A 21,081-nucleotide genomic window follows, 5' to 3' on the forward strand; every position below is an offset into this window, starting at 1 on the left:
ACAGCACTTCAGGCTGTCTACCATAGTCAGAAGTCCTAGAAAACATCACAGATGGAAGGGCAGATGTAGCATGCAGTCTACTGTCCAGAGGTATTTTTCTCATTATAATGTCCACCGTATCAAGTAGAAAATCTCCAGCAGTATTAGGTGTCCATTAGCATAACCTCTGAGATAAATAAGGTAGGCTTTTAAGAGAAGCATGGTTTGTCCAAAGGCATAGAAATGCCCTTTCTGATGACATCTGTTTGCTGACACATTTTGCTGCATCTTCCAAGTGGGCAATATTGTCAACATACTTCCATGCCAATCTAAGAATTATTTCATACTTTATTTTGTGGAGGCTGACTGAACTGGCTCTCAATTACCCTTAGATGGTTTGTTGATGCCCTTTCAAATCTGCTGTTAGTAACTGTATCTGCTGCAAAGCATAAACTACTTCATATCATTGGCTGAGCAAGAGCTCAGCATCAGCTAAGAAATATCAGCTAAGAAACTGATATTTTGACCTCCATCTTGGAAGAAAATATGTAATATGGAAAGGTTATCACACTTAAAAAAAAATTACTTAAATCAGCTTTAGTGGACTGAGACCAGTCCTGAGGAGAAGGACTGGCAGGTGTTGGTTGACGAGAAGCTCAACATAATCTGACAATGTCTGCTTACAGGCCAGAGAACCAACCAGACCCCAGGCTGCATCAAAGGAAGTGTAGACAAGAGGTCAAGGAAGGTGACTTTACCTCTCAGCTCTGCTCTTGTGAGACCTCACCTGGAGTGCTGTGTCCACCTCTAAGGCCCCCAACTGATGCAAGTCACTGTATCTGGGAGAGGACCGGTGCTGTGCCTTCCCCGAGTGTCTGCCGCAGATCTGGAGACTTCTGGAGTGCCTATCAGTGGCTGGTGACCCTCAGGAGGGGCTGTAGAGCCACTATGCAAACACCCACAGTCCCAGGAGCGATGACAGGCCCAAATGCAAGCGGCTATGTCCAGGCGCACACACAGAAGATGAAGAGACAGAGAGGGGTCTTTCATATGGGTTCTGAAGGGTTTATTCCAGCAGAGGGACATGTGACAAAAGACGTTAACAGGAGCGGGTCCAGGGGTTTTATAGGGATGCAACTAACCAATCAGGTTTGGGAAAGGGGAGGGGAGAGTGCAAATGGACCAACCAGATACAAGGTGGGAGGGAGCAGTGAGAGGGGAACCAATGGGGTATCGAACACCAGAGAACTTTCTAGAACTTATACATATTCAACAGGATGATGCATATTCAAGAGGTCGCACATAAAATGGGGCATGGAAATGATGAACCAGTTGTAGCTGAGTGGTTAATAGAAGAGCCTATGAGTGCTCACCTTAACCACCAAGGGAGGTATCAAACGTCTGAGCTGGCCCACCATGAGTTTAATGCTGTGTTTCAGCCCTGTGGCTCGCCAACAACTTGGGCAGCAGCAACCACCACTGCAACACCCAACTTAAGAAAAACATGGACCTGTTAAAGAGAGTCCAGGGGAAGAGCGACAAAGAGGATCCAAGGGCTGGAGCATATCTCCTATACAGACAGGTTGAGAGAGCTGGGATGGTTCAGCCTGGAAAGGAGAAGGCTCTATAACACCTTAGAGCAGCCTTCCAGTATCCAAAGGAGGCCTACAAGGAATCTGGAAGGGGAATTTGTACAAGGATATGAAGTGACAGGACAAGGGGGAATGGCTTTAAACTGAGAGTAGGTTTGTATTAGATATTAGGAAGAATTTTTTTTATTATGAAGGTGGTGAGACAATGGCAGGGGTTGCCCAGAGGAAGCTCGTGATGCTCCTTCCTTGGGAGTGGGCAAGGCCAGTACTCAAGGCTTTGAGCAACCTGTTCTAGTGAAAGGTGGCCCTGCCCATGGCAGGAGGATTGGAACTAGATGATATTTAAGGTCCCTTCCAACCCAAACCATTCTATGATTCTTTGATTCTAAGTTAGCTCTAAATATGACCAGGTATGTCCTAGTCATGGCCCCCTCCACAGAAAATTTTCCTCAAATTTTCCTGTCTCAAACTAAAAGCAGGACTTACACTAAAAGACAGAACAACAAAAGCCATTGTGTAGAAGGATGTGAGCAGAGGTTGGAAAAGAAGGCATTAAGTATCTCATCCTTTTCCTCATTCTTTGTCACTGTTTCCTTCCTGCCCCTTCCAGGATGGAGAGTCTCCTTAACCCTCTTTTTGTTGCTAAGATATTTATAGAAACATTTTTTTTTGTTGTCTTTTAGGGCAGTGTCCAGATTAAGTTCTAGTATTATTAACATAATGCTTATGTTCTGCTGTCTCCAGCCCATTTGTGTCCTGGCTGGAATTTTTAACTATTCATAATTTGATAAGTCATGATTTTTCTCATATTTGATGGTGTTGCACTTCCATTAAAATTGAATATTCTGAAAGAAGTCAGAACTGAAACTTAAATTAACAAAAAGTCTCTATCAACAAAAGCAAAGCATGCTCCTTTTTTTTTACATGTGATTAACTTTGAAATGGTTGTCTTTATTTTGCCTTAAGTACAAACAGAATTTTTATGATTGTTGAGACTGAGAAAGCTCAGGGACACCTACCTTAGCAAATGTGCCATCTAGAGTCAGTCAGCATGCAGCTTGCAGGTGGATGTGCCCTCTTGCATTTGTAGTTGTGTTTTCTGAGCTAAGAAAATTTTTTTTCTATCAATGCAAGTAGACCAGTAAATAATAGTAGGTATATTTCTTTGTAACTAGGAAGCAAGGAAAAGTTTGCAGCATCTAATCATAAGCTGTGAAATTCTTTGCTACAAGGATTCAATAATTGACACTCATATTTTTCTCACAAAATAATTTTAATAGCATTGGGTAATTTCAGGTCTTATACAAAATGTATTTTATGCATGATTAGATAAAGATAATCAAATTTTGTGCTTCTGGGTGTAGGCAGACCAGTGTAAGAGCTGAAAAATATACATACCTCTCTCTCCTCTCATGATAGATACCTTAGTGTCTATCACACTACTGGTATCCCATTTTATTTTGATAAAATTAGGGTGAGGGGAAGAGGGAGGGATGGATATTCCCCTCTTTCTGTATTGAGTATTGGCTTAAGATTGTGGAGGAATTATTTCAGGTACTAAATTAGTTGTCAAGATATTGTGGCATATATTGTGTTAGCACTGGAAAAAAAAGGCAAAAGTATAAATAAAATGACAAGTTTGATTAGGCAAAAGCTTAATACAGTACAAATAAAACACAAAAGCATAGTTTCTGACATTTGATTCTATTCTAAATATTTTAACTACTTAAAAGTCATATTGCCTTTCAACTATATTATCTTCCCTAACGTACAGGAAAAAAATGAGTGTCTGTCTTTTGCAATAATGGTAGGAAATCTGCCTTCTCCTCAGATTATCATATTCTAGCAGTACTTGGGGGAATGTTATCAGTAAAAGAGTGTTTAATGATCTGAATTCATCTATGTTTTCTGTTCAAATTAATGCAGTGTTGGAGGAAGCAACCAACTTAAAAAGTACCAACTCAAATCCCAGCCTGTTGTTTCTTCCTTTGAGCCCAAAGGTGTTATATGTTACTCCCCCGCTTCTTGCAGCTTCAGTGATGTGAAGAAATGTATTTTCATATAGAGAACACAGGATCCCAATTATGTCAGTCAGCTGAGGTAGTATAAAGCCTTGAGTCTGTTGCAAATAACAGATAATAACATTAGAGTCAGTCTGTCTCATTACTCCATGAACATATGATGTGTTCCCATTCTTCTAATTACATTTCTTCCTATACAATATTCCCTGAGATCTTTCAGTGGCATCCTCCTTTGACAAGATAAAACCTGCGTGGTCAGAGTATCCTAAAGTATCTTTAGACTTTTTGCATAGTACTGTAAAACTCTTCTACTGAAAAGGAAAAAAAAAAAGATTGTTCCAGTTTCTGTAGCTCTTACTGCTCTAATTAGAAGGCAGTGCTCAAAGACTGCTGATGCTATTGCAATTAAGGTTCTGGACTTATACTGAGGAAATCTGAGTTCATTTCCAGCTTTTCAAAGCACTCTTTCTAACCTTGTCCTCAGATCATGTCTAATTTTTTACATTTATATGGTAGAGAATGATTGCTCTTCCTAAATCTCAGATGATTCAAACTTTCATGTACTCATGCTGTTCAGACAACACTGGTTGAAGTTATAGAACATCATATCTGTTAAAAACAAAATTTATATGTTGTGGAGAAGTTTAAACAGCCTTGCGTGGTGGGAGGGTGGCGCCTAAATTGAAACCAGTATTGCCTGTTGTTTGTAATCCCAACCCTCAAAATTTCTAGGCATGTTGATCTGTCCTCAGAATTAAGCACTTATTACCTTGTTTTATCTCTTCTACTTAACAGCCTATATATCTGACCACAGCTACAGGCTTTCCAAAATTCATAGTGAATTATAGCTTTTTTTCCCTTTGACATATGACACACTTACAGCTGAAACATCACTGCAGCAATACTGAGTTTATGCATGGGGGGGTGAAGAAAGTGAAGATTATTTATAACTGTGGAAATATATGATACATATGTTTGGCATTTAAGTAAAACCTTATAAAATGAAGGCCTTGTTGCCTTTGTAAAATCATGGCTCAGGCCTGTTACTTTGGCTAGAGAAGGACTCTGAGAAAAGTCTGTGAGATGAAAAACAGTTAGTTTTTACCCCTGAGAATGTAGTATCAACAGAGGCATGAAAGGTAAACAGTAGAAGGAGAAAACAGCAACATATCCACACCTGTTACTTTTCTGAATGCTGATGCTCTAGGTAGCCAATGGTAGTATGCTGAAGTTAATAATAGCCAATGAGTCTATTGTAGTGAATATGTAACACGAATGATAACGTACAAGAAGTGTATAAAAGAGGCTGCTTTGTTTAATAAATGGCTTTTTGGCCTTGAAAGAGGCACTGTCTGTGTGTGTGTCATGACCGCCCCAACAGCGGCACATATGGAAATATATGATACAGTAAAAAGTTCACAAGACAGCCCTGTGTAAATATTCGGTTTGAAAGTACTTTTTTATAATATTTTATCAATGCTTGAACAAGTTTCCCTAAAATACACAGTGGTATATAAAGACTCTACCAAAACTGCTCAGGATCTCAGTGTCTCTGCTATAGCAGCATTTCAAGAGAGATGGTAGCCACAGCTAGTTGATGGCTAAATGCCAGTTTGAAAATTTTATTATGAAAATGCACTTCACAGTTCATTTCATAGCTGTGGACAGACACGCCTCTTGCCTCCAGAGTCAAAAAAATTTCTAGGCTAGGAAAATGGGAACTATTCTTTTAAAAGGAGATGGAAACCTTTTTTCTTATTTTTCAATAATTATTGCTCTTATTGGTGCAAAAATCTCTACAGATAAATTTTGGAGCACCTTTATTCTACACAGGTCTACATTACATAATATGTAGATTACAATTGCTGTAACTCCCTTTATTTAGAATACCTTTTTTTCCCCTTGTCACTTTCTCTCCTTTTTTTTCTTTGTTCTGCTTTCATTTTCTTCTTTCTTTCTTTCTTTGCTGAATATGCTAACTGTTCATAACGTTGTCTATACATATGGTTTTAGAAAACAGGTCAAATGCTGCCAAAAGTCTAAGTACTTACCAAGGACTTACTGTAAGACAAGTGCTACAGATATCCCAAATAATTATGTTCATACATACACTTAAACATTTTAGCACACAATTAAAATTAAATGAAGTTGACGTTGAATTCCGAGTATTTTAAGAATGCTCTTTTCTATATCTGTCTTTTTCTGAAAGTATCAAGAGATGGATCACACCCAGCAGAATCCAGATCTGTGTAAATTTCATCTTAAAATTGCACTAGCTCTGAGTTTCAAAGGCACAGCTGTATTTCTGTGGCAGTCAATGAATGCGTGAAGTGAGGAGAAAGAACCAGGATCTCTGTGTCTGCCATTAGAATTCCCCGTCGAAGATGGGGGGAGAAGTAGAGCAGTGATTTTACTTCTTTATGCTGAAATAAAATAAAAAAATAAATATAGAGAAAATAAGATGGACAGAAAGAAAGAATGAAAGTGAGCAGCTTACTCAAGAGTGAAGCTGAAACTATTTTTTTGCCCTCTCTAACCTTTGTTCAGCACTGTAGGAGCATTTCAGCTTTTACAGCCTGTGCCCAGGCTGCCAGCCCCAGCTCAGTTCAATGCTTCCATCTGCTAGCAGTCCGTGGGTTTTCCACATCTCTATATGTGGTACTTTTCACTGAGTTTTGCTACAGTGTAGCCTGCTTTTATTCTCTTTTGTGCACTGACTGAGGAGGAAAATGGGTCTGTTTAATTTATTTATTTATTTAGATTAAAAAGCAGTAGAATTAATTTATTATTATAGAATTAATCAATTAATTAGAATTTATTTATTTATTTATTTTTATTAAAAGGCAAAAGAAACCCCAAAGCTTTGAATCCTATTATTAGGTGGAAATCACCTGTGTCCTGCTCTCTACCTAGTCCTTTTATTAAGGTCAAATGAACATCTGCATCCAAGTCCTTCTGAACTTCACTCTCAGGAGGTTAGACCCCTCTCTAATAAAACCAGCTTTTTTTTTTTGTTTGCTTCTTTAATACACAGAAGGAGTAAATATAATCTCCTTGAATAGGAAATATCATGCTTGACAGAACTTTTTTTATGTTACAGAACAGGCTGCTGTGACTACTAAAGAAATCCAGTTTCCTGTGCTGTAAGTACGGCCAAGAGAGATCCTGAAATAGGATATGCTCAATAGGACAGTCCCACTGCACTGAATTTCTGTTGTGCCACAGTGTGTATTATCAAAAGGCTTAGTGGTTTCCTTTGAAAATATAGTAAGCCCTGCATGGGTTTCATCACTCTCATTCCTTTACAAAAAAAAAACAAAAAAACCCCAAGCCCAACCCCTCCTTTCTTCTGCCATCATAGAATACTTTAGGGAAAGAAAATGCCCCTGTTATTTTCATGCACTGCAGAGTTTATTAACAAAAGAACCAATTCCTACCACCATGGCACCTTTAAAATCTTAATAAATTACAGCAATAATTTTCTGTTAGCCATGCTACTGATCCCATTTGGATTTAAAGTTATGGCTCATTATGTTTAGCATCTGCTTTATGCGCACTGTTTTCTCATTATGAATAAATCAATAAATCAATTAGGGGCAGTGAGCTTTGCAGAGGCTTGCAATAGAAAAATTGAAGATTATGTTAGTTAATCCATGATGCATCAAGTAACCATTTTCCTACTACAGGCCTATCCAGAAAAGAGACAATACTGATAGTGTCAGGGTATGAAAAATAAGGTATCCCACACAACAGGGGAAGAGTTTGGCATCCCTCTGAATTAGACTTTCGGGCTACCTGCAGGCTTAAGGTAAATATGTTTAGGGATAGGGATCCTGAGATGGTTAACTCTGTTCTAAATCCATGCTGCTGTCACCATTTGTACAGATAAGAAAGTATGGGAAGAAGGCATTCCCCATCCTTACTGATTCCCCCTTCATTGCTGTCAGATTCTCAGGATTATTCTGGCTTCTGTAGATGCCTATGTGATGGGAGAAAACTGGACTAATAATAATAAGAATTTTTGTACATGTCACATTTCCAGGGATACAAAATTCTCCCAAAATTAGTTTGTAAGTTGCTTCTCCCTCCTTACCTCCTACCTCACAGACAACATTTGGGTTTTTTCCCTAAAACCCATTTACAATATCAAAGAAACACAGTTATAATTTCAGGACATTTTTATGCTCATAAAATCAAATTATGTTTGAAATCCACATTAAAAAAATACCACAAATAGCCCATTAAAAACCCTTATAGTTGAAATTGAACAGTCCCCTGACATTTTTCTGTACTGTCACTGTCACTTCTTCCCTCTGCTCAGGTGACACTGTGTTTCCTTGGAATCAAGAAGATCAAAGCAACTTCTGACCTCGGGTGGTTCTTGTGTTGTGAATTATGGAAACAACTGCAGCTGCCTTGGAGACTTCCACGTTGCCTGGAGTTTCAGCTGTAAATTTAGCAGAATAGCAGGAACATGAGAGTCAAGGAAGGAAGGGTACTTATGGGAAGAAGGGAGGCTGTGAATTTGTAAATTGTCTAGAATGAACTAACACATTTAATAACTCATGAAAGCTTATCCTAGAGCTAATTTTTTCTGTTTTTCTTTATATAAAATAAAATGTATTATGCTGTTCTTCACAGAAGGAACAAGAAAGTGAGTTGTCTAATTTCCTTCTGTTCTTCCTGTTCTGTCTTTCATGTAAAAACCAGAAAATAATTCTTTTGATGTTGGTTTTTGGTTGTCTAGAAATGTTCTTCCTACAATTTCCTGAAGTTGATAGTTGCTTCTCAACTCCTAATCTAATAGATTGTATGCTTCTACCTTAGAATAATAAAGAAAAAACAGCCTACAAACAAACAAACAAATCAACCAACTCCAAAACCAAAATAAACCAAAAAAACCCAACCCCAAATCTCAAAACATTATTTCATTTGGAAATAATTTCTCTCTATAGTATTATTTAAGTGGTGAGCCACTGGGACAGAATGCCTGGAGAAGTTGTGGATGCCCCATCCTTGGAAGAGTTGAAGGTTGGATGGGGCTTTGAGTAACCTGGTCTGGTGGAAGGTGTCCCTGTCCATGGCAGTGGGGTTAGAACAAGATGGTCTTTGAGGTCCTGTCCAACCTAAACTATTCTGTGATTATCAACAAGAATTTGGCATATTTTTTTTTTTTCAAACAAAAGCAAAAGTAAATAATTGAAGGCAAAGGAAACTTTACCCATGACATCTGGTTTTGCTAGAATTATTATTTTTTTATTAATGACAATCTGCCATTTTAAAATACAGTAATATTTTGCATATTCTTTGGATGTCAACCTTTGTCTTCCACAAACTATGACAATTTTCTCCATAACAATAGCTTCTCTTAACGCTTCATTTATTGTCAAAAATATTTTGTGTAAGTAGGAAAGTCTCCATCTGTAATATCACTTAATTTTTATGTTTATTTGTCTTTCTGTCTTTTAGTGTTAACTTTTATTTAGGACTTACTTTGGCCATGTAATAAAAAATTGAGCCGAACTGGATATTTGTCAGTTCTGCTCCTTCTATTCATACACCTTAAGAATTTGGCTTCAGTTCCTCAGAGTGTCTTTGTGGGGAAAAAAAAAAAATCTTTACACATTTTTGCAGATTCTGTGCACTTTAAAAAAAATTATTCTTAATGGTAATTAAGGTGCAGGGTCCTCAAGGCTTTGAAGATTTGCTCAGGGCCTGGACTAAAAGGTTCATTTGTAGATTTCTTCAATTAATCAAGAACAAAATCTCTTGCAGGCAAATCTCTAAAGATACATGGTTTGTTTCTAAAACAAGTTGTACACCATTGTCTTTCTTGCTCCTGAAATCAAAGCTTTAGTAGCCCAATTCAAATAAAACAAATGAAGAACCAGAAGAGAAGTAAGACAAGTTTTGCATTAGAATGTTCTTTGGAAATATGTAGTTAATGTGTGGCCCCAAATTTAGCTGCTTTGGGATGCTATTGCTCCCAGAGCTGGGATGGCTGTGTCCAAGTGTTCCTGCTGAGATTTGTCTGTCATGTCTTTGATAGAGCCAAGATAATATTCAAATACATTTCCTACCAGTACTAGTTCACATTTTAAGCAGTATAAATCCTAGCCATTCTCTAGTCCCAGATGTTTGCTTCTCATTGCAACTCAAACAGTTGTAGGTTCTTAGACAAGCAAAGCAAAATTTAATTATAAAACCGGAAATATTTTTAACATATTTTTGGAAACACACAAACAAACATGCAAAACCAAAACCAAACCACAAGCCAAAAGCTTCTGACTTTCAATTGAATTATGTGCATTTGTGCTCCTGAAATGTCACTTTTTCTGCATTTTTTTTCTAAAAATTGGGAAACTCCCACAAGTGTCTGGGATTCAAAGTTTTCTCTTTGGAGGGTGAGAAAATGTATTGTCTGCCCATCTGTACTAGCAAATCTTGTACCTCTAAAGGTAAAAAGAATAAAAAGTCTTTTATTAAGACTTTCCATTCAGTCTGGAGGGAACAGACCCCCTTCCAGATTTAAGCTGCCATGGTGCAGCAGAGCTCTGTAGCAGATGACAAAAAGAGAATCTGGTGTATGTATATATATATATATGTATAAAACCAATTTTCACTGAAGGTTAACAAAGGTGCCAGGACTACAGAGACAATTAGGAATCTGAGATATAAGAAGTGCAACTCTGTCAAGGCTTACAGTGACACGTCAAAATTGAAGTAATCAAATTTATAAATCTTTTAGCTTTTTGGTCAGCACTAAGATGCTTTCAAAGGACAGAACCAATACAGTTAATTCATCAATATTGCTGTTTAGAGAAGGGTAACAAAGAATTTGTTCAAGCCCAGTCAACATTTTTTAAGTGAACTCTGCCCTGCTCTCAATATATTGTGGCTAAAACTACAGATAAATGGACCCAGTCTTTTGAAAATAAGAAATCCAACCATCTAATCTTTATGTAACTGTTTTGTTTCCTTGAAATGCAGCATCTTGGGAAAGAAGTGCTAATTAGGCAGGTGAGCATAACTTAGAAAAAATTCTAAGGCTCTCTCATGTGATGTTCTGTACTCTTGGCCTACTTCAGCCTTATCTCACTTTTAAAAGCTGAGGGTATTCAGTTTTCTGAAAGACAATGCCTGGTAAAAAAGGCACCATGTCACCAATTTTCTAGTTTTATTTTTTATCAAGTACTTGAGAAATAGAACAAACAGTCCATGATGTGTCAAAAAAAAATGCCCTTGAGTTTATTTTTCAAATCAATTTGCCCAAGAAATTTTGCATGAGTTAATTTGAGAAAACTTGTATAAATTTTGACACTAAGAAATAGAATGCTACTAAATTAATTGCATAAAAGTCATATGATTTTCATACTAGAGTTATTTCACATTTTAATTTTTCTGGGTCAGAGTTAGAGGTGGAAATCTGCTGCAAAATCTTTCTTTTATTTTTTTAAATTATTGTTTATCTTCATGGATTGCTTTGATTTACTCTTTCTGCCTGTAAAAATGTGACAGCCATATTTTTATCTGATTGTGGCTATAAAATCAAAGAAATTATATATCTCTCTGAGCAGTCTAAGTAGCATGAGAAAAATGTTATGTTTAAAATAATAATAATAATAATAATAATGATAATAATAATAATAATAATTGGCCTGGGGTTTTTTTACCAATATATCTGATACGGGTTATGACTTTCTTCACTTCCGTAGTCTGAGTGATACCCATGAAATATTAATCAGTAGCTCTGAGTACTGATGAATAATAATCATCTTTCCCTTAGGATATGCTCATTCATTTCTTCACGCTGTCTTTATGCTGACATGAATCAGTTTGTTTAGAAAAGAAAGGCACTACAGGAACCAACACTTCCGATTCTTGAGACACACACATTCCAAATTAGTGCATGCACTTTTCACAACAATGGCTATTAAATTTTGCAATATCTACAAAGAGAAGTAGACCTTTTCAGGTCTTTTCAAGCCTGGATACTTTTCTGAATATTTCAGTATCAGGGACAGTTAAGTGGAAACGTATTGGTCTGTGCAGTAGAAAAGTCCACAGCAGGTGATTCAGGAATTTCTTCCAGCTTTTTTTTGGCAGAAAACGTGTCCTGTGCTTTATCACATGGAATTTTCATTGCCCCATTTCATAGCCTAAATGGAATCATTGGTGAAATTCTGGCAACAGTAGCATTTCTGAAGCTGAAGTCACCATATTCTTGCTGTATTTCTACTTAAAATCCTACTGTTATTCCAAATTCACTTTTGTTCCCTACATCACCAGCTCAGAAGGAATTAGAAATTCTCAAGGAAAATAGGTCTACAAACTTGCTAACCTTGTAGTCACTAAAATTTTAATAAATAGCATGACCAGAATTTAATTTCCTCCCAGAATTGTTATATACATTATTTATTTCTAAATAAATCAAGCTCAAAGTTTGTAAGAGACAAAACATTTGAAGTATCAATATTTGATAGTAAACAGGACATAGACTAATAAGTTCTGACCCTTTTTGAACAGCAGTGCCCACAGACCTCTTGGTTATGTCTGGAAATTTCAATATCCATTGACACCTGAGGATCTGGTAATGTTGGCTGAAACTGAATGAAAACAAGACCATTATAATATTATATGTATAACCATATTAATGTATTTATTAAGTAAATACAGTTTTTATTAATATTCTTACAAGAACATTTCCTAGATTTTTTGCTTGTTTGTTTTGTCTTTTCTTTTTGTAAAGTGCCTTACAGGATAACCTAAATTCAAGATATTCAGTATCTACTTCTTTCCCTTTTCAAGATTTTCATTACAATAATACCTCACTTTTTGGAATTGCTTGGCTCTAGTCAGCCAAGCAGAGAAGGATCTTCTCTCCATTATTTTTATTCCTTGGAATCTTAAAGCAACCTACATAAAAATGTCAAAAATCAGAATCTTTCTTGGATCTCTAAAGTAATTCTAAATCTTTAAAATCCTCCTAACCCATTTCTCCTCTTCTTCAGGCACCATTTAGCTGTCAAGTTATTTATAGCACATCTCCTGACAGGAGCTCAGAAGCAGTTGTCTGTCACAAACCATTGGGAGACTCTCGAGAAGCTGTAGAGATTGCACTTGTAATAACGCTTCTGTTTTGGTGACAGCGAGTTTGGCTCCAACACTGAGCAGCCCGGCCAGGCTGTGACTGCTCCCATGGCTGTGCAGCCACCTCCTCCTGAGGGATCGGGGCACTGGCTGCACAAACACTCCGGCAGTGACACACAAGGGGACAGAAGTGGTCACTTCACAGCTCTGCACACAGAAGGAACAAGCCAGGCAGACACCTTCAGACTGACACCTTCTTAAGAGAACTTGGCCCTCAAAAGGTACATAAGTGTCAGTGCTACGCTGTGAATCACAGAATTCCCCTCTCCTGCTCTCTGTGAAGTCAGAAAATAGTGCTTTGCTCTGGCTTTGGCTCAGCTCAGCCAAAGGAATTTCTCATTTAAATCAAAGCAATAAGGTGCCAGTAACTGACTGCAGAAATAATGAAATAAAATTCATTGCCTCTATTGAAAACACAGCAATCAAAAAAAAAAAAAAGTTGATTTAAAAAATATTAAAAAAGAAAAAAAAAAAAGAAAAGAAAGGCACAAGTTTTTTCTCCATCTATTTCAACAAGGCATTGAATTCCATTTCTCAATCGCTGGATAGTAAAAGTGATGTAGAATTAGAACCAAGAATTTGTTATTAGTATAACTGAAATCTTACAATTCTAACAAGTTACAGTTTCAAATTCAGCAGTATCTTTCCCTAGGAATTATCATGGAATGAGATAGAGCCTGTTTATAGATATATGAAAAGTAAATAGTTCTTTCCACATGTGCATAATTTTCTATTTATTTTCATGGTCATTTTTGATGGAAAGTTACTGTTACATTTTTATGCTTGCCTGCCTCACGTGCTTCATAATGCTTTAGCTGACATTCTGTGTAAACCTGTTTATTATACAACCCTTAGCTCTGTCACTGATGTACATTGTGCAAGCTCACTGAAAATAGGCAAGTTAAAGCAAGGGAGCTGCCACACTGTGTATTTGCAATATGCTTCTCTTTTCTAGTGCTGATGCTGTTCAGAAAAAACTATTCCAACACTTAAATCTATTATTGGTCAGACTAATTTCCCATATTAATAAATAGTAATTTTCCCTGAAATGAGAATGGAGTGAAAAATGGTAGTAAAACTGTTTAAATTAAACAAAACAAAAATTACATGATATCTCTGCCTGTTTTCATATACTAATTTGGCCTCTGCTTGACAAAAATTATAAAAGAGCATGGCAACTGTTTAAGTTTAGCAGATGTGATATACACAGGCACTGTTACTGAGCCTTAGGCTTGATAAGCTCAAAATGTTCTTTTATTTTCCTTAAGACCACCTTTATGCATTTCTTAATTTCTTTCAGTGTCTCAGAAGAAGACACATAATTATAAGTCTCCTTCTCTGATTTTGATTTGGAAAGGGAACACTAGACCTCCTGTACCACAGGAAGATTTTCTCTCCTGATAAGGAATTTTAGAGTTCACCAGGTCAGTTTTATTTGCCAAGGAAGTATTGAGGTGCTGCGGAGCAAATTACAAGAAAATTACAAGTTTAATTTATATGTGACAGAAAGCTGATTTCCACAGAAATAATTTTCATACAGTGCGACCAATGTTTAAACGCTACTACAGGAAAGTTTTTTTCAGTTTGATTGGAAAGACTATAATGAAATGCTCGTTTCAGTACAGCTGTACAAAGTCCAGTTATATCAATTTTTCTTGTTGCCATCAATGATTTTTTGACCTTGTAAAAATAATTCTGAAGTTCAGGAACTTGTTGACTTAAAATAGTGCAATTTTGTAAAACTCAAGGTAAACCTTGAATTTTACAGAAAGTAAATAACCTGAGAGTGTGAAATGGGTAAGCAACAGTCATTATATAGACTAATTTTGTTGGGGTTTGAAAACGTTTACTGAGTTTTAGCTAGTTTGTTTGTATGTCTGGATTTTTTTGCTAAATAGAGAAGCACCTATTACCTTACTGGTGCCAGCTGAAGGGGAAAGCATTTAAGCTTCAGTTCCTCTGACATTTGGAAAATTAATGGAAGTTTCAACACATCATTTCTGCTGGTTTAGATGTGGTTGTTTGCATAGTCTAGATAAATTTCAGATAAGCTCCCCGATCTCTAACATCTATCAATATCTGTCAAAAACCCAAACTTTCAGCACGCTTCATTTCATTTATACAGCTGTTCTGGAGCACCAGTGTTTGTTTGATCCATGTGTTTTCTGAGTGTTGTAAACTATGTTTTCATCACAAGGTTGAGCATTTTATTACATTGAATGCTCAACAGAATGGAATACTAGTGAAGTTGAAAAAGAAATGTCCTGCTTTATTACATTTGTCAAAAGAAGTCTGTTTTGATGATGGAACTGAATCTATAGCCCTTGTTTGTTGTTTAGTTGACTTAATAGAGTTTTCATATGGAAGAGAATGTGTACTGAAAAATGCTGATTGCAAAAAGATCCCCAAAATAATTTCAGGAGCGTGCTAATGGTTTTGGGGTTTTGTTTTGGTTTTTGTCCAGGGGTTTTGTTTGGTTGGTTTGGTTCAGTTTTTCAACAGTGATAAAAAGTTACTTTTGGAAATTCCCCTGGCTTCTTTGCCATGTATGTCAGCCTGACAAAACTGGTCAACACAATCCCCAGGTCTCTCCTAATCTTCAGCCCCAGAGTGGTAAATGGCCAGAGAGTGCTGAGCTCATGGTATAGGCTGTCCCTAAGCATTGGCATTTGAACTACTCGTGGTGTGGCTTAGAATTAAGAAATCCAGACCTTAAAGGACTTTCACCATACTCTGGTACAGAAATAAAAATTTGAAAGTCCTACAAATAGTAAATTCTTTCAGGTCCATACTGTTGCAAACCTCCTAGGGAATTCTGATATTTGGTTGGATTTCTGTGGCAGTTGGAAAGCAAACAATGAAATCATCTTCAGTAAAGAATGAACAGCCTGTCAACTCACAAAAGATCATTGTTTAATGGTGAAGCTTAAAAAACAATCTAAACCAAACACTTGTAATTTATTGTCAGCTGTTAACCAAAATCTGATTTTTTTTTTTTTTTTAATCAGGTTTTTCAAAGTAGATATAGAGCACTGTATGGTCAGATAAACTCACAGACCTAGGAGAGAGAAACATAAAAAGCAGGGGGTATGTCCTGGAACAGCACAGACTTTCCAAGGCAGTATATACAGTATTGTAAGAGGGCAAAGGTACAAACATAGGGAAATTTAGATTTTAAGGAAAGTATTTTTGGTCAGAGAAAGAAAGGATGAAGAAAAAAACAAAATAAATGAGAGTTATTTCAGAATGGAGATAGGTAGATAATACTCAAAAAAAAATGCCTCTAGTATTTTCCTGTGAGCTCTGTAATCCATGGGATATTATTATTTATGGAAATTCATTAAAAAGTAATCAAATGGAACACCAATTATGGATGTTAAAAGCCAAGCCCCAATAGTTCAATTGCCTTAAAATTTTGTGCAGAGTTCCTTTAAGACTTTGGACTCTCTGTATGAAATTTGGGAAATGTGGTGAAGCTGCCACTATCATCTGCTGACATTTAAAAACAAAATATTCTGTGTCAATTTGGGATTTGACAGCAACAGACTAGAAACATTAGTTATCTTAAGGAAAGCTAGATTTGACATTATTGATAATCCTCTTCTTTGAATTAATGATAGATACTATTAACTGCAGAATAAACAAACAGGAAATGGCTCATTTGGAAAAGACAAAGCTCTTCAAACACAAACATTTAATTTGCTAGAAAAGGCCAGAAAAATATCCCAAATTACCATATGACATTTGTTTGAGCGAGGAGTGTGTGTGTGTCCTGGTGCCCGTTTCATCTTCACTGTTGCATGAAAGGAGGTTTTAAAGTGTCACACCAATGGACCTGTAATACAGTGAAAAATAATATTTTTTTTAATCAGTTGTTCTCATTGAAGTTTCAAGACATAACAGCCTTTAAAAAGAAAACAAAATAGTCTGGTCCTCCTATCTGTTTTGTAACTTGATCCTTTTCTTATAACTAAGGAAGTTCTTGGGATCCTCTTTAGGGGATCGTCTTTAGAGGATCCCACAGTTTATTTAGCCAAAAGTCTTTGCTAAATGGTGACTCATTTCCCAAGGTATGCCACTCTTTCAGAAATTGCTGCAGGGCCATTGATTTGGCACTCAAAGCCCTTAGTATTTAGGTAAAGGAAATAGTTTTCTAACTTTGCAACCTTTAGGGCAAGCAACTGTTTTCCAGGGTGCATCTGAACTACATATTCACTGTTGTGAATCAGTTCTCCAATATCATCTGACATCTACTGTGCTTGTTAAATCAGCTCTTCATCAGGAGGACAGTCAATCCAACTAAAAACAAGGAGACAAAAAGCAACTCTTAGAAATTAAAACAGGTAAAAATCATAGCCTTCTCTGCTTAACTTGAGGTCTAATGGAGCTGTGGGAATTGATGAGCATAAACAACACTACATGAACAAGCTATTGGTGCTGCAGAACCGCCTGCTAAAGTTTCATTTTGGAGTAAAAAACCAGAGGCACACAGATGCATCTTCTTCATTTTCTTTAATTTAATTAATTTGAAGTGCTATGTTAGCTAAAAGGGATGACCTATCTTGCTGAAGTAGATGGGAAAGTAGTTAGTGCTAGGCAGAAAGACCAGGAAGCAGCTATGTGTTTAATTTTAATGAACTAAAGTGGTTAAATAATGTGTTAAAGTGTTTGGGGGGTTTATGTGTTTTCTTTTCTAGTGTGAACAGTTGCAAGCATTCAAATCGGTCCAATACAAAGAAGGTAGAAACAAAAATTTTATTGATAAATTTCAACTGATATAGGCAACTGCTAAAATTTTTGATAGCAGGTAAGCATGAAGGGGTCTGTTGTTTTGTCCAGTATGAGAATTATCCTTCCTTTCCCCTTCCCAGACATTAAGGGGAATGTCTAGTGTTCTGGCCTCTGTAAGATAAGTGAAATGTTTCAATGGTGTCATCACTGGCTCGGCTATACTGGACAGAGCATGTCATGTTAACATTGCCCACTGCAGAGTTAAAGGCTTGCAGCATCTGTCTGACAGGTGGAAAGGCTTTGCCAACGCTGGGGGAAAGGATAAAACTCTACAGTGAGTCTGAATGGATTTTTATTTCATTTTAGGCATAGTGAAGAGGTTTAACTGCATACAGCAAGTACAGCTTTCAAGAGCAAATCTTTTGGAAGAGACTACTCCAGTCTCACCTGCAGTGACTTTTCAATGCAACAATACTGTTGCTGTTGGCAAGACAGCTGTATCAGTATTAACAATTTTGGGAGCTTTGCTAAGATGACATTTTCAGCATGCAGAGTTAAGGGGCAGAGGTCAGAAAGCAACCAGCAGAAACAGAAAGCTATTTTGACTACCAGTGATGGTATTTACAGAGCGGGAGAACCTGCATGGTAACTTGGTTATACAAGTTGACCTATACCTGCACTTTAAATAGCCTTTATTTCAGATTATGGAATGGAAGAGCACAGGGTTGATGATTCATATGATGAATAAATTCTAGAAGTACCAAACATTGCTTCCCTGTCATAGGTGCAGGATAAAATTAGTTGGTATTCTAAATTCAGCTAGTAATGGAAAATACAATATTAAATGACTAGCAGCTGGGCTGGCAGACTCTAAACAGGTGAAAAACCTGAGTGGTTAATGACAGATGAGATGTCCTTTAACTTGCTGAGTTGATTTTCAAGGTAGTCTTAAAGAAGTTTGGAGAGACATGGTGGAAACTGACTTGTCATTTTCTACTTCTTCCCTGTGGAGAGAAACTTTTCAATCTGGCACTTTTACAAACTCTCATGTAAAAATCTTTCAAAGCTGCAGTCCTGTGACATTCCTAACTTTTTGACATTGATAAAAGGAAACAGTTTCTTAATTATTTATCCATATGTCAGAAATATGCAGAAAAGTACAGAATTATCATTTCCCGTAGAGACTGTTTTATTCCAGTGATCAAAAAAGAAAAAGATAAATAAGATTTTTTCCATCTCCTGGCACTGCAGTTAGTATATAGACAAAGAGAGCACCTACCATGCCTTTACAATAGTTTTCATACATTAGATGTTAGGCATCAGTGACAGGATGCTGCTGCCTTCTTGAGCAGGGACATTGGCATTTGGGACAAGGCATTTTTCTTTCACAATGTTTCCCACTTTTCTTTTTTCTCTTATAACATCAGATATTAACTGAATATTAAAAAATCCAGTTTAATTTCATGATGCGTTATATCACTGAAAACTTAAGATAAATGTGTTAAAAAGGACAAATGTGAATTTTTCCAAGTGCTACTGTTCAGCCTCTGGTGCTCTGAGCATAAAATTGCTTTTGAGACTCTCCCCTCTCTCTCTCTGCCTTCTTATTCTCATTCTTGCAAGCACACAATATGTTCTTCCCTGGCTAATCTACTTAAAGTGTTATCAAATTTATTCCACTTACTGTAGCTGTTTCTGCCTATTATTTGTAACATTAGAGGTATATGACCCATTTTCAATATATGGAAGTCATCTTTATTAATTTTAAATAAGTTCCTAACAATGCCTTTTGGATTTTTCTCCCCTTCAAGCTTTAATGAGAAGGAAAGGAACAGAAAGACATTGCCATCCCACTGCTCACAGAAAGCTTAAGCTGCAGAGCTGGGTGCAGGCTAAGGTGGGTTTTCCAGGTGGCTGAATGAGTTCTTCAGGGCCCCAGGGACACCATCAGTCCCTGCAACATCTCCCCCTGCCCCTTCTATGGACAGAGCTGCATGTGCTACCCCATGTGTGTACTAAGCCATCACAGCTCAGTAAACAGCAGAACTCTGTGATGAGCTGGTTGAGGGAAAGCTGTGAGCAGCTGCTGGGGGCTGCTGCCCGGTCCCTCTCCTCCAGAACTTAGTTCACCCCTGAGTGTCATGGTGGATTTTTTGTGCCCAGCTGTGTCTCTTGCACCTTACACTGAATCACAAAACTATAGAATGGTTTTGTTGGAAGAAACATTAAGGATCACCTGGTTCCAGCCCTGTTGCCATAGACAGGTACACCTTCCGCTAGACCAGGTTGCTCAAAGCTGGACCAGAGGAGGCTCAGGTGTGACCCCGACACTCTCTTCAACTGCCCAACAGGAGGTTGTAGCCAAGTGGAGGTCAGCCTCTTCTCCCAAGCAACCAGCAACAGGATGAGAGGATGTAGTCTCAAACTGCAGCAGGAGAGATTTAGTTTGGGCATTAGGAGGAATTTCTTCACAGAAAATGTGATTAGACAGTGCAATGGACTGCTCAAAGAGGTGGTGGAATCACTGGAATCACCATCTTTAGAGGTGTTTAAGAAAAGACTGGGCACTCAATGCCATGGTCTGGTTGACAAGGTTGTGCTTGGTCACAGGCTGGCCTTCAAGATCTCGGAGGTCTTTTCCAACCTAATTGATTCTGTGAAAGCTTTCTTCTTGTCCTGGGTAAGCAGGTGTCCTGTTTCCTTCTGTAGAGGGCCCACATTTTCTCTACCCCTTCTTTTATCACCAATGTACCTATGGAAGTTTCTTGTTTTGCCCTTGATATCCTTGGCCTGATTTAATTCTGTGTTGTCCAAACACACACTTCTCTGTGATGTCAATAAGACCACAGCCCTGTAGGCACACACATTTCCAACTTCTCCAATTCTCGTTGCTATATATATCTGCATAGAGGATTTAAGTTGGATCCCAGTGAAGCTGACTTACTGGCTGGAGTGACTGGAATTCCTTTGTTGTGTTCTTCAGATGATCTCCTGCTGACCTACAATCCCTCTCCAGGTTCTGGACATCTCTTGCTGGCCCTGGCACCAAATCAGTAGGAGAGGGATGCACTGAGGTTTCCCACCGCTGTCAACTGACCCTGGGACCATCTGGGCGCTGAACTAAAGCCAAGGGTATCTGCCTGCCTCTGGCCTCAGCACTCTGCTCCAGAAAGGCTTTTCTGTATGCCTGTTTCTGGCAGCAACAACCCCCGAGGCAGAGGCCAGAAACGATGGCAAATGAATGGCTACAGTGATGCTAGATGTGTGGAATTCCCTTTGGCAGACAGAGTCCTTGGGGACTAGTTGTGAAACATCTATGTCTCTGTTATTGATGGCAGGACCTCTGGCCCGAGGTTTTGAATATCATTAGGAGGCTTGGGTTTGTTTTTTTGTTTGTTTATTTATTTATTTATTTTCCCTACAGAAGCTGTATGAGGCTCTGAAACAGAAATATTTGGTGTGCACACTAATATAAATAATAGTGCATATCACCATGCATAAATGTTATACTCCAATTGGTTAGCTGCTACTCTTTACTTATATAGTGGTAATAGAAGGGCAATCTTTTTCCCCATTCAGTGATAAGGGGGAGCTATCTGAATCCAGTG

Source organism: Aphelocoma coerulescens, chromosome 5, assembly GCF_041296385.1.
Source record: "Aphelocoma coerulescens isolate FSJ_1873_10779 chromosome 5, UR_Acoe_1.0, whole genome shotgun sequence".
Lineage (NCBI taxonomy): Eukaryota > Metazoa > Chordata > Aves > Passeriformes > Corvidae > Aphelocoma > Aphelocoma coerulescens.